Source organism: Musca domestica, unplaced genomic scaffold (assembly GCF_030504385.1).
Source record: "Musca domestica strain aabys unplaced genomic scaffold, Musca_domestica.polishedcontigs.V.1.1 3, whole genome shotgun sequence".
Taxonomy (NCBI): Eukaryota; Metazoa; Arthropoda; class Insecta; order Diptera; family Muscidae; genus Musca; species Musca domestica.
The window spans coordinates 16604904-16620458 of NW_026712299.1; the positions used below are offsets into that span (position 1 = coordinate 16604904).

General features: G+C 33.7%; 1 long non-coding RNA gene across 1 annotated transcript in view; it reads right to left on the reverse strand.

The window, feature by feature from the left end:
• The window catches only part of LOC131803387 (uncharacterized), a 67046-nt gene extending 57215 nt beyond the window's left edge, over positions 1–9831 (reverse strand). Inside the window, exons 1-2 of the long non-coding RNA XR_009342556.1 lie at positions 9745–9831; positions 2735–2762 (exon numbers count right to left, since the gene is read on the reverse strand). This is a non-coding gene — a long non-coding RNA (uncharacterized LOC131803387). The remainder of the gene's footprint in view (positions 1–2734; positions 2763–9744) is intronic.
• Positions 9832–15555: the final 5724 nt, after the last annotated feature.

Below are 15555 nucleotides of genomic sequence, written 5' to 3' on the forward strand. Positions count from 1 at the left end.
TGTAGGAAGGCGGGTTCTATAGATTTCTCACATGGAAACTTATAGTAAGAGAAAAATCTACGAAAGGTATTTTATAATTACAACCTAGAGGATATCTCCAACCAATAGAAGTCTTTAAGATAATCTATGTTTATAAAAGAGTAGTAAAACAACTGATCTAGAATCGACGAACAGCCGCAACAGCAGAAGATAGAAACTTGAAATTTTGTACGAGGGCCAGTCTTGGCGCGTAGGCATGTTATAAGGCTTGTTTTTTTAATAAAATGTACTGAAATTTAATACGTTGTATTGGACAAACGGAATAAGCCAAAATTCGAAATTTTAGAATGAGTTTCACTGATGGAATGCCCGATCGATGTACTAAAGGCTTTTTGAAATTTCGAACTTGAGGGTAACGAAAAATTCTATTATGGCACTAAACTTCCAAATGGTACCATTTGGTATTATTTGAACGGATAGAGCTAAAAATTTAATTTTGCATGCGACCTTTACTAAATGGTACTAAATTTGCAACAGTATGGTTTGGGTGAACGTATGAAAGTAAAATTGTGAAATTTTGTATTGGAGTGCCTTTTGGTGGTTGGTTTGTGATAAGGAGATGGTTTTGGAAATGTGTAGTACAAGTGCACGAAAAGTACTGTATTTGATACAATAGGTAGTGCTGGAAATCTGAAATTTGAGTTAGGGTCACTGTTCATGTGTAGCCTGGACATATAGAGGTGGTTTCGGGAATTTGTACTATAACTGTACGAAAAGTATTGAATGGTTCTAAATTTTATATTTGGTAAGGGATATAGTTTGAATCCTAAAATTAGATTTTGAGGTCTCTGTTGGTATGTGAAATTGAGATATGGAGGTGAGTTTGTGAAATGTGTACTATAATTGTACGAAAAGTACTTTATAGTACTAAATTTGGTAAAGGGTGAAAGAATAGGGCTGAAAACCTAAAATTTGATATGAATGTCACATTTGGTGTCTATGGTTAAGATATGGAGGTACTATAATCGTACGGAAAGTATTAAATGGTAATATACTTCGTGAGTGAAGATTACCTCTATACCTGAAATTTGATATTTAGATTACTGATGGTAAATATGCCTGAGAGTTTGCAGTAGTTTAAAAAAGCGTCCTATATTTGTACGAATAGTACTAAATGGTACTAAATTTGGTATTGGGTATCGGAATAGGATGGTATTGGGAAATCCTGAAATTTGTTATGGATGTCACTGTTGGTATCTGGAATTGTGATATGAAGGTGATTTTGGAAATGTGTACTACAATAATTTGGAAAGTACTGGATGGTACTAAATTTAATACAAATTGGTATTGGGTGAAGGGATAAAATGAAATACAGAAATTTGATATATATATAACTGATAGTATCTGTATTTGAGATTTGGTGGTGGTTTGGAAATGTGTACTATAATTCTACGGAAATTATTAAAAGAAAGTATTAAAAGGTACTAAATTTGGTATTGAGGTTTCTGTTGGTATCTGGAATTAAGATTTGGAGGTGGTTTTGGAAATGTTACTATGATTGTACGAAAAGTACTAAATTTGGTATTGGGTCACTTCCATATGGAGATGTTGAAATGAACCAATTGTACATTTCGAGTACTATCAATTAAAAAAGCATCAATCCTGAAATGAAATCCGATATATGGGGGCTATTTGAAACAATTCCGAAGAATAACGTTGCTAATATCATCAAAATATCAAATAAAGGTACGTACCGTTTTATGTGAGTTATACGAAAACGTGGACCTACATAGACAATTTTCCGTCATAAGTTGTAGTACTCGTTACAAGCTTCAAACTTTAAATACATAATTTTGAAAAATTATATTTAATTAAACCAAGTAATATTATAGTCAGTCTGTTACTAATTTCGGTACCTCACATCCCAAACTTTTCTGCTTATATAGGAAGCATGTGATATAATGGTTTTAGAATTTTCGGTGCCGATCCAGAGATATCCATCCATCAGCCTATTGTACGCGCTACCTATTGAATATCGGCTCACTTCTGGCACCTGCTCTTCTAAGGGCAAACATTTTCAAAAAACTCATATATTTTATAGAAAGCTGGGTCTAAGGGTGTGCTGTTATGGAAATATTTTTTCATGGGATATATTTTAAAACCCACAGACGGTTAAAAAATAATAAAAATCCAACCTAAAGTGATGTTTGTATATTGAAGCTTTTATATAAAAATGAAGTAGAAAATGTGGGTCAATTCCATTTGACATCTTTCCCTCAATGGGAGAGATTTTTTTTAATAAAATATTAAATTAGTTCCTTATGTTTGACAAACTACCCAAATTCTTTGTAAATCATATGAAACGTCAGATATAGGTTCCCTCTTTCCTACACAATTACCATTAGTTTAAAAATTCATTAAAACCTCATATACCAATGGGTGTAAACGCATATTTAATGAAAATGCCCTATTTTTATTGTTTTTGTGGCTATTAGTTTATTTGAATTGCAACAAAATTAATAGCTTCAAAGACAATAACTCCATCCCACCCTCAAATTATCTGAATAACGAAAAGGTTAATAATATGCAATCAGGACAATGCGATAAATGTGGCGTAAACATGTGCCACAAATTGTATTGTGGTCAATTCTTGATAGAGATTACAAATTAAAGTGGTTGGCGAAAATAATTAATTGAAAATTATATGGATGTTAATCACTTAAGCATTTTAAATTTGCATATAATTACCACTTACCTCTGCAGCAGCATGAGATTCCAAAATTCTGAAAAAAATAGAAAAAAATAGAAAAAAAAATTTTTAATTAGTTTTTTAATTTTAGTTATTGGTTAAGATAGTCTATAAGTTCAATATCGGTCATGATAGTTAACTAAATAAATAAATTCGTTTTTCTTTGAAAAAAAGCAAAAAAGACAGTATTTTGTTAAGATACCTATATCAAGTTACGAAGAAAAGTATGATATATCTGCACAAATATTTGTTTGATTTTAGTATAATTATACTCTCAGTATAATTATACTCTCATTTTTGAATGAATAAAACCTTTATAAAAATTATAGGTAACATATACAGCTAAGGAATTTCAAAACTACGACCAAAAATAGCATTTGTGTAAAACTTAGTTCAAACCGCCAAAAATATGTGAAATACGTCACCGAGTTAATTCAAAATTACACACATCCAAATATTTTTTATCAATATTATATGAAGTGGAAAAATAGAATTAATCCATTAGAACATCGTAATATTTTTATAAGATTAAGTCAATTTGTTTGTGGAAAAATATCCTCAAGTCTTTGTCTAAATTTAATCACATTCTAGGATATGATGAAATAGAAAATAGTAGATATTTTTTAGAAAAAAAGAGAAAGAATTCTTAAGGAACTATCTGGTCAGAGATTTGCTGTCATTAAAAAAAAAATTGGGGCAATAAGACCAGATTCCGTTGGTTTTTTTTAAATTTTTCAGTTGTGTATTTGAAAAATTTTCTTGGTTTTTCTAAAGAATATTATTCACAGAAATATTTTTAACGAGGTCGTAAATTTTTGTTGAACTATTTTTTTAAAAATATTTTTGAAAAGGTGATAATTTTTTATGCCCTCATCCAAATGGTTACATAGTACCCTTATTTGATAAAGTAAAAACGTGCCTCATCGAAATAAAGGTTTTGGACCCTAGATGCCTCAGAACCAAATTCGTTTGAGGGCATTTAGGAGTTGATTTGGGATTATCCGTCTGTCAATCCCTTTGTCTGGCTGGTGCGCACGATAACTCTCAAAGAGTGTATCCGATTTGTTCCAAACTTAGTACATCGTAATAACATTTTCAAACATATATCGAGTTCGGAGAAGGGCAATATCGGACCAAAATAGTTAAGCTTAATCTCATTATTGTTGATTTTATAAAAAGTACGTTTGTTTATTAGTGGAAAAATAAGGTAATATATACCAGGGATTAGGATTCGGAAAGAGCCAGTAATCCTCATCAGATCAATTGGTTCTTGTCTAGGGATTTTCTCCCCAGCAGTTATTTTAAAATAACTCCTATGACAATTTGTTTTATACCATCAGCCATATCGCTAGAAAGGGTATATATCATTTGATGCGGCCAAAAGTCTGCCTTATCAAAATAAAGGTTTGTCTCTTTGGATCAAATCCATTTCAGGACATTTGGAGTTTATCTAGTGATGTCCATCTGCCTATCTTCTTTTGGTACCTCCCACACAAAATGTCAAAATTTTCAAAGAAAATATTTTATTGCGCAGAAAGAGAAAGGTAAATCCGATTTTGCTCCAACTTTGCAAATCCCAATATTTGCATCAGTGCTAGGTCAGATGCGAAAATGGACAATATCGGTCCAATTTGAATAACCAAAACGATTATAAAATCTGAAATAAGCGTCCGCTTCTCTTCATATTTCACACATCCCATTATTTCTAATAACACAAGATCTTCTGTGAAGATGGTTTTCCAATTCTTCTGGTACCTCCCCCACAAAGAGTTAAAATTTTGAATATCCGTGAAGTTCATAAAACGCAAAACTTATAGCCGATTCCATTCAGACTTGGTACATTTCAATAATTCCATCAACACAAAATCTGTTATAAAGATGGTAGAGATCGGACAATTTCTTCTGATACCTCCCCACATAGAGTTCAAGATTTAAAACAAGTAAAAAAGTATCGGTCGGTTTTGCCGATAGATGTATACCCTCAGCCCTCTTCACCCTCTATGGAGTGGGTTTTGAAAGAATGGGTCAATATTGTTCATTTCGTATCGGACCTAAATAAATATAAATATGATATGATAAATAAATATGATATGAATATTATTATAGCAGATGGATAAATCAATTGTAAAGAATCGCTGAGTTGTTTCGCAATTTATGACAGATGTAAATATTGACAATTGTGTCCCTTTGTGGGTGAGGTACCAGCAGGAGTTCGCAGATATATAGCATCTTCACAACAGATCTGGTGTTAGGAAAAATGCTTTTATGTGTGAAATTTGAAGAGAGTTGGATCCTTATTTCGCTTTCTTTGAACGTAATGTTTTTCAAAATTAGATTATTGCTTCCCTTTCTGTGCAGAAAATATATATTTGTGGGGGAGGTACCAGAAGAAGTGGACCGATATACTCCATCTTTACAACAGACCTTGGGCTAATAAAATGATTAGGATGTGTGAAATTTTAAGACAATCCGACTCTTACATCACATTTATGAGAGTTGTAATTATTCAACATTTTGAGCAATTGTGGGGGAGGTACTTGAAGGAGTGAACCAATGTTGTCCATTTTCGCACCAGACCTAGCACTGATGCAAATATTACGACTTGCAAAGTTGGAGCAAAATCGGATCATCGTTTCTCATTCTGTGCAAAAATATGTATTTTTTTGAAAATTTCGACCATTTGTGGGGGAGGTACCATAAGGAGTGGACGGATATATTCCATCTTAACACCAGAGCTTGGATTAAAATAAATATTGGGATGGCCGACATTTGAAGACAATCGGACTCTTACATCACATTTTATGAGACTTGTAACTCTTCAAAATTTTGACCATTTGTGGGGGAGGTACTTGAAGGAGTGAACCGATATTGTCCATTTTTACACCTAACGTAGAACTGATGCAAATATTAGGATTTGCAAAGTTGGAGCAAAATCGGATTATCATTTCTCTTTCTGTGCAAAAAATATATTTTTTGCAAATTTCGGCCTTTTGTGGGGGAGGTACCAGAAGGAGTGGACCGATATGGCTCATCTTAACACCAGACCTTGGGTTAACATAAATATTGGGATGTGTGAAATTTGAAGACAATCGGACTCGTACATCACATTTTATGAGAGTTGTAATTATTCAAAATTTTGACCATTTGTGGGGGAGGTACTTGATGGAGTGGACTGACATTGTCCATTTTCACACCTGACCGAGTACTGACGCAAATATTAGAATTTGCAAAGTTGGAACAAAATCGGATTAATCTTTCTCTTTCTGTGCAAAGAATATTTTTTTTGCAAATTCCAACCTTTTGTGGGGGAGGTACCAGAAGGAGTGGACCGATATTGCCCATCTCCGAACTCGATCTAAGTTTGACAAAGATATTACGATGTACCAAGTTTGGACCAAATCGGATACTCCCTTCGAGAGTTATCGTGCGCACCAGCCAGACAGACAGACATACAGACAGACAGACGGACGGACGGACGGACATCGCTAGATCGACTCCAAATGTTCTGAAACGGATTTGGTCCAAAGAGACCTAGGGTCTAAAACCGTTATTTCGACTAGGCACGTTTTGGCCGTATCAAATGATATATACCCTCTGTAGCCATATGGCTGAGGGTATAAAAAGGCTCAAAGAAAGTGAAATAATCAAGCAACTCTCTTCAAATTTCACGCATACAAACATTTTTGCTAACACAAGATCTTTTGTGAAGATGGTATACATCTGCGGAACCCTTGCGGTACCTCTCCCACAAAGGGTCACAATTTTTAATAATTGTATCTGTCATAACTTGCGAAAAAAGTCAGTAATGATATATCTAAATATTTTTCTCAACCAGAAACCTGAGATGAATATGGAAGTTATGATTTCGCATAAAATTGGATATAAATGTTCGATTTTTATATCTGGTACCTCAAGCACATTTCAACATTTTCAAAAAATATCTCATACAAAGTGAACGAGGTAGTCGATATAGTCCAAACCTGGCACGTCGCAATATTTATATCATTTTTATTTAGGTCCAATACGAAATGGACAATATTGGGAAAGTAGCAAGAAGCGAAGACAAAATTGCGCCCAACGTGGAAGAGAGAAAAACAAGCACAGACCATGTGGGATATGACTGACTGAGGGAAATGACATTTCGCCAAATGTCCTTAAACAGAGTTTGTATATACACTTATATATTAACAGAATAAACCAGGTTCAACTACGCAAACAATTTCTCCACAATAACTTAATTGGTTCCAATAAATGTACATGTAGCTATGCAGCTTTTGGAAGATTTTTTGATGGCTTAAATTAAAAAATGTTTAATTTTTTTCAATGGGAAACCCTAATTTGGGTTGTGGCGCCCAACGTGAAAGATATCACATCTCAAAATTCCGATGTATTTACAAATTATATAATTTGAAGTAGGTCTGAAACCAAATTTAGTATGGACGTAAGTAAGTAATGAAATGATGTCCGAAACTGGATAAACATTTCAGACAGAAGTGTCCTAGTAATTCTACTTCTACAATAATTTAAAGGAAATAATTCTTAGTCGCCCCCAACTGCGAAATGAATGAGTGTTAGTGGTTTCTTGTAATTTCTTCACATCTTGAGTTTCACTATTCTCATATTTTTAAAAATAAAGACCGTTCAACTGACAAAATTTTCATCCGGATCCTTACCAACCCATAATCGCCAGCCCAAATTATATGATCTTCCTCTGGCACGTCGCAACATTTATATCATTTTTATTTATGTCCGATACGAAATGGACAATATTGGCCCATGCCTTCGGAACCTACTCCGTAGAGAGTCAGCAATTTGAATAATCATAAGAGAATCCAAAATATATTAAAATAATCGAATATCTGTCGGCAAAACTGGCGACTGATACTTTTTAATTTGCTTCATTTAGGTTTTTTAATTTTAAAACACTTTTCAAGGATGTTGACAAAGGTGCAACAAAAACAAATTAAATATTTCCAAGAATGTAATACTAAAAACAATTTTCAGTTAGAATTTTTTTCCTAAACCTGAGTGGCGCAATCGTCCTTTATGGCAGAGTAAAAACAAACAACCTGCTATATTTTTTTTAATAATAAAAATCAACAAGAAATGCAATATATGAAATTTTGAAATCTACTTTGTTTTGTTTCATATCCTCTATGTGACGTAGCGAAAAAAACCTTCTCTTTTAGACATACATACACACATAAATACTTACATATCCGTATGTAGCAAGTGTGTACTATGACTAAATGTTTGTTGATTCCTCCCGGTGGTTTCTTTGTTGTTTCTGTTACTGCTGCTGCTGCTGCTTCTACTGCTAATGCAACAGCAGCACAGAACTAGCAGCAACAATGACTGACTGACTGAACCAATGAATGAATGAAGAAACAAACGTACGTACGTACAAACGTGGAATGAGAATGGTATGTGGCTCGGATGATGTGGTGGTATGACTATTTAACATTAATTTGTTGTTTGTTAGGTTAGGTTATGGTTGCATGGATGAATGGTGGCTGGCTGGCTGGAAGGCTGGTCGGTCGTTCGATACCACACCACACAACATCAACACACACACACAACAGTTCAAAAGCTTAGCGCAGCAGCAGCAACAGCTAAGAGTTCTGTGGCCCTCATTTGCCGCACATTATGCAAAAGTTCAAAATCCTATGTTTACACACACACGCTTACATATCCATACATACATGTGGAGGTTTAGTGGTATGAGCCGGACTTTCTAAATGAATGTATGAGCAAATATATTGGGATGTGACGAGGCTTCTGACGAAGGACAACATTCTTTTTTTTTGGAAAAAGAATTTTGCATTGTAACGAACGAATAACAAAACACAACACATTTTAGCTGCAAAATGAATTCAAAATTCTTTAAATATTTAATATCATAGCTCTGATAGCCTTAAACAATTATTTTTTGAAAATGTTGCAGTCCGGATTTTATACCCTTCAAAAATCATAAATAATGTCACGATTCTTATATGTTATTAGGATCTGCCGTCCACGTTTAAAATATACTCTGAGTGCTAGAATACAATCAACCCTATTTTAGTTTGAATTGCAAAATTCCAATTTCTGTAACGGTACCATACCATAACACATTCTCTTACATGTATTTCCATTGAAGGAATCAGCACTCCAAAATTAGAGGGCGTGAAGTTTTTATTAAAAACAATCTATAGCAAATGTATCCGCAATGTATGGGTTAAAGTAAATTAAAATTAGTATGAAAAAATAAAATACATTTTTTTAAAGTAGGAAATAGATATTTTTTTAGTATAGGAAATAAATCTATTATATGGCGCCCAACGTGAAACAACGCCTTTTTTAAGTAAGAAATAAAAAAATCAACTAACACAACTCCTGAAAGTTTTCTCTAAGAATAGTAGCATGCAGGGAAGATAAGAAAAAGAAATGGCGCCCAACGTGAAACAACGCCTTTTTAATGAATGAAATAGAATATGAATATGCACAGCTCCTGAAACTTTTTTCTGAGGACATTAGCAAGCAGGGAGGATACGAAACGGAAATGGCGCCCAACGTAAAACAACGCAGAGGAGGTACGATATTACCATTTGTCAGATATGTCATTTTCGTTATTTTGTTGTAGCACATTTAAGATGAAATGAAATTAAAACTCCTCTATAACAATAGGGCTAACATTTTAGGTAGGAATTTATTTTTTTTTTTAGGAAATTAACTAAAATTTTCAATTTTGTTTATTACCACAGATCAACTTTTTTCACCCTAGAAAATTATTAATCTAAACTTTTCGTTGGAAAAAATCCAGAGAGATGTTATTGCAGCCTCTTCCTCAATGTAGACACGATTCCAGGGAAATGCTATTACAGCCTCTTCCTCAATGTAGACACGATTGGTTAATCTGCTCATAAGACATATATTAGGTGGATGGACTACAAGAGTCATGCTTTAAAATGCAGCATTAATTACACAAAGATGGCTTCGAACTTCAAAAGTCCAAAAAATCGTTTCAAAGGACCTACCAGATGGATAGCTTAGAAACTGTAATGGCGGATGAAAGGATCCCTAAAATTACTTGGCATTTGGAAATTATTTGTATATATTCATGTAGATCTGAAAAAAAAATATGGAAAAAAAAAATCGGTAATAAAGGAAATAATAACATTTTCATTAAACAATATATGCTTATGTTATACTAATACAAGAGAAGACCAATAAATTAAATGTAATAATTTCAAGTTGGCAGGATCTGAACAACAATGTCAGTTTGTTCGCATCCTGCATTTCACTTACTGTAATTCGTTCGCTTTCTACAGGTAAACCTTGGCTTATATATCATTTTATACGGTTAAAAAAAGGTGCCTCATCGAAATAACAGTATTAGACCCCAAGCCTTATTGTACGAAATCTATTTCAGGACATTTGAGGTCGATTTACCGTCTGTCTGTCTGGATTGTGATCACGACAATTCTCGAAGGCAGATTCCGATTTTTTCCAAATTTGCTACATTGCAATATTATTATCAAACTCAGGTCGCGCTCGAAGAGAGGCCATATTGGTTCACACCTTCTAGTACATCCCCCCCCCCCCCACCATTGTTCCAAAATTCGAAAGAAAACTGTTTATCTCATATAAAGTGAAATGTTCACTCTATTTTGTTCAAGCGATGCAAATCGTAATATTTGCATCTGTGCTAGGCAGGCGAAACACAAGAACATTTTTTTTTTTTTTTTTGAACAGTCATATCTCTTATAAAATGTGAAATAAGAGTCACATAGTCTTACAATTTCGCACATCCCAATATTCCTATCAACATAACATTTGGTATGAAGAACAGATAGAACGGACCACTCTTTCGGGTATCTCCACCACAACGGGTCAAATTTTTGAATAGACATGACGCTCATAAAAGTCGAAATGAGCACATTCTCATATGTCTACCAACACAATATCTAATGTGGAGATAAAACACATCGGTTCAGTCCTACTTCTAAGTCATCAAAAAAAGGACAACATTTCTTTTTCATAAAATTGTGTCCAAATTACGCACTTTCTATTCCTTGAACACATTTTCTTAATAATAAAACATTAAAGTTCAGATAATCCTTTGAAGAATTTTTAAAAAAAATCTAGGATTAGAGGTCAGAAAATTCTTCAAAAATTTCACAATTATGATATATTCTTAACAAATCAATAATTTTGCCTAATAAAATTATTCACAGTACTCGATATTAAGGTCAGATAGTACTTCAAATAATTATTTAAAAAATTCACGATTAAGGCTTAAATAATCCTCTTCAAAAATGTTCTCCAAATATTTACGTATCATCCTTCAAAATATAATTTTATAAAACCCACCATTATGGCTTTGACGAACCTTAAAAATATGATAGTCTTCAAAAAAAAGTATTCCTAAAAGAAACGTGTGTCAAAAACCCACCATTATGGCTCTAATAGTCCTTTTATTCTTTTTTTTTACTTCACTATAATGATTGAACAATTCTCCATTATGTCTCTAAAAATCATTAAATATTTTACATAAAAATTTGAGATTATGGCTCTAAAGGTCCTTGAAAAATACTTAAAAAAATCCCCGATCATGATCCAAACAATATTTTAATTTTCTTAAAAATCCACGATTATGGTTCATATAAACCTTTAAACAATTTTCTTAAAATATGCAGAATTATGGCTCAGAACATTCTTCAAAAAGTACAATATTCAGGCTTAGAAAATCCTTTAAACATTCTCTATGACCCATACTCTAAAAACCATGATTATGGCTCAAATAATCCTCTTAAAATCCACAATTAAATGTAGAAATCAATTAAAAATATCTTTCAAAAAATATTTTTGTAAATTCCAGGATTACAGCTCCAACGGAGCTTGAAAACTAATCTAAATATTTTCATTATTGTAGTTCAGATGATCCTTTAAAAATATTCTTAAGAAAACACACATTTTATGCTCCATAGGATTTAATTTCATGCTCCATAGAAATATTCTTAAAATTTTATGGGCGAATGGTCCTTCAAGAATTTTTTCTACCCTACAAAAAAATCTTAAAAACTCTCAATTAAGACTCGGATGAAATAATAATCTAAAACTCTGTGATTTATGCATCAAAATTATTCCCAAACTCTCCAGAATCAAATTAATACATTTAATTCAATATAACCTCATCTCAAATATCGATATACAGCTCTGGATCTTCGACACACTCTAATCTTCTATTCTCTGCAAAACATTCCAGAGAACAACAAATGTTTGTTTGTATTTTGAAAAAAAAACACCGAACAACAACATCAAATGAGAAACAACGATTGTATGCAAAACAACGCGAGTTGTTTGAGTTGTTGCTGTTGGCGCAGAGGCCGTGTTTTTATTCTCGCCGTTGTTGTTGCTGTTGTTGAGGTTATTGTCTACTTTAAAGTCTTAACAGAATTGTTATTGTTGTTATTCTGTATATTTTCATTTCCTTTGCTGAGCGAATTCTTTTCCTATAAAAAAGAATGTTGCAAAAAACGCATGGACGACGGCCTTTGATGACAGACATGCAGAAAACAGACAGACATACATGAGGCAAGGGTTAAAGGCTTTTGTCCGGATTTCTCGGTGTTTGGATGTATGTTCGTTTGGGTATCTATGTTTTGGATATCTGCAAAAGAGAGTTGATGTTTTTTTTCGGAATTTGCATTTATTTTGCTCAATTCATTCATGGCATAAAGAAAGAATTAAATCAATAAACCAAATTAAAAATTACAAAAGCTGAATATTTTATTGATTTAATTAGATCAGAGAAAAAATGAAACTTCAAAAGGCAGGAAACACTTGTTAAAAATAAGGTGAAACGTTCCTAAAAACACAGAGTCAGTACGTTGCACTGGTGCTTTATCGAACCATACCAAAAACTTAGCTTTGTGAGAATTTGTGCAATTTCAAATGTCTATACCTTTGGAACAATATATATTACACTAGTGTTGCAATATTTTGCAAGTCATTGAAAAATTCGAATTTTCAAAAACCATGTCATGCCATACTTCAGATGTGGTACCAACAATATAGAAAATGTAGTAGTATTTCCCAATCTATATTGATAAGAAGTAAAGTAATTGACTCAACGATTCATCAACGCTCAGAAAAAACTGCTAAAGGTAGAATCGTGAATTTTTGGGGAGGATCGCTCTTGATCCCGAGGTACTAGAACGGTACGAAAAATACTAAAAAGTAGTAAATATGGTACCCTTTGTATTAGACGAACCAGCAGAACTAGAACTCTTAAATTTGGAATGAGGGGTGTTTTAAAATTCAAAGGGTTTTTTAAATTCGCCCTAAAAGTACTTAAGTGTACTATATTTAGTACAATTTAAATTTGGAAGAACGGATGGAGCTGGATTCCTGAAATTTGAAATTACCATTTGGCTTTAGAGCAGTTGTAGATTGATTTCAGAAAGAACAAATATATGGGAGGCATATCCAATTCTGAATCGATTTTCACTAAATTTGACGGAGACATTTTAATCTTTTATACTGAATAACATTGATATAGAGTGCATCATATCACTTCGAAAAGGCTTTTATTAAAACAAGCCTCCACCATTTGGAACGAATTTGGGAATTTTCAAAAAAATAATTCCGTTAAAAATTCTGTTGAAATCTTAAAAATACCGAATGTAGCCGTTATATTAAGGTCTATACGACGACGTGGACCTGCATAGACAACTTTTTTTCATAAAAAAAATCGGTGAATAATGTAGCTAAAAAAAACCAAAACACCGAAAATAGGGAGGTACCATAATATAGGGGGGCTTTACCAAAACGTGGACCTGTGCAGATAATTTTCTGTCATAGGCTGTATTATCCATTACGAACTTCAAATACCGAATTTGAAACAATTCCGATGAATAATGTCGCTAAAATCATCAAAATTCCGAATATCGAGGGTACCGTTATCTGGGGGCTATAGGAAGACGTGGACTTGTACAGACAATTTCCTGTCATAGGCTGTAGTATCCATTACGAACTTCAAATACCGAATTTGAAACAATTCCGGTGAATAATGTCGCTAAAATCATCAAAATTTCGAATATCGGGAGGTACCGTTATCTGGGGGCTATACGAAGACGTGGACCTGCACAGACAATTTCCTGTCATAGGTGGTAGTATCCATTACGAACTTCAATTACCAAATTTGAAATATTTCCGATGAATAATGTCGCTTAAATCACCAAAACACCGAAAATAGGGAGGTACCATTATATGTTACCAAAACGTGGACCTAAATGGCCCATTTTCAATACCAAAAGTCCTGCATACATAATATACATTTGAGTAAAATTTTATCAACCTACTTCATTTCCTTCGGAAGCCGAAGTGATTTCCACCATAGAATTTTATGCTGATCAAAAATATACAGGGTGAGATGAAAAAACTGCATCAAACTTCAGACTGCTGTCATTTCTAAGCCACTCGTTTGACAACTGTTAAAATTATTCCAGTGACAGATTGCACTCAGCACGCACCACCCAAGAATGGTTACAAATCGAGGTTCCTCACTTTATTTCCAGAGCACAATGGCCCCCAAAATCTCCGGATACCAATCCGTTGGGCTATTATGTCTGGAGTATTTTAGAAAGCAAGGTTGGCACTAAAAAATAACAAAGGTGTCGATCACCTTATGCAAGTGCTTCGCCGAGAATGGGCCCAAATACCGCAGAGCAATATTCGGGCAGCGTGTGACGGTTTCATTGACCTTTGAATCCATAATTCGTGCCAAAAGTGACAATTCGAACAAATCTAAACTTATTCAAAAATCTGAGCTATATCCGATATTTTTTGCTTTCACTCAATAAAAAATAAAAATTGTGGCGTTTGTAATTGTTGCAGTTTTTTTATCTCAACCTGTACACTATATTTATACATTTGAGTCCACAATACCCGTTAAAATCAATCCGACTTATTTTCAAAAAAAAATACTCTTTCAATTCATGCCCGCATTTTTTCTTTTTCAATTTATCAAAATTTCATACTACTGCCCATGGGCAATACAAAACAAGAAATAACAAAAACCCCTTCATTGTGACCGTGTGACAATTTGTCGGTATCCCTTTAACACCTTTCAGACCGACTAAGTGACTCTGGTGGTTTGGCAAGGTTTCCGACTGGCAGTGATATCAATCCAGCCTGTCATTAAAATAAATCATAATAATCGCCTTTCGATATTCAAACCAGTAAACAACCCACTTACTTGGACTTCATAATATGCAAGCCGGCATAAAGCTTAGCAACCCACAGTAACTGCCTGGAGAATGTCCAGGTAACAATTTTTTAAGAAAGATTTTTTTTTTCGATTTTTTCTGATCAATGCATAAATCTTGGTCATTAATTATGAATGTTGAGGCAAGTGCATGTCATAATTTCCAACAAAAACAAAAAAAAAAAACGACGGGGCAGCTTTCTGACCTGGCTACTTAGTGTGAAACCAAACTAAAACCGCACCACACAACACCATCGCATCGCATCACATCATCGCCGTCATCATACCACAATGTGTGTTCACTGTACACCATGCAGAGCTAACAAATAATCTTCTTTTTTTCGAACCTCCATACGTCCAGCCGTCCGCCGTCCATCTTGACTTTTCCCATCTGACCATTTGAGCTGCACTTCAAACGTCATCCTGCATTCCGGTCATAAAGTAGAAAGACAGCCATGTGTAATTCGCAAATTCCCGTTGCAAATTATTTTCAGAAAAAGGTATGTGATCATGAAAGTGTATCCACAAACATACATGTGTACATACATACATGCATATGTATGTATAGTTAGGTGTG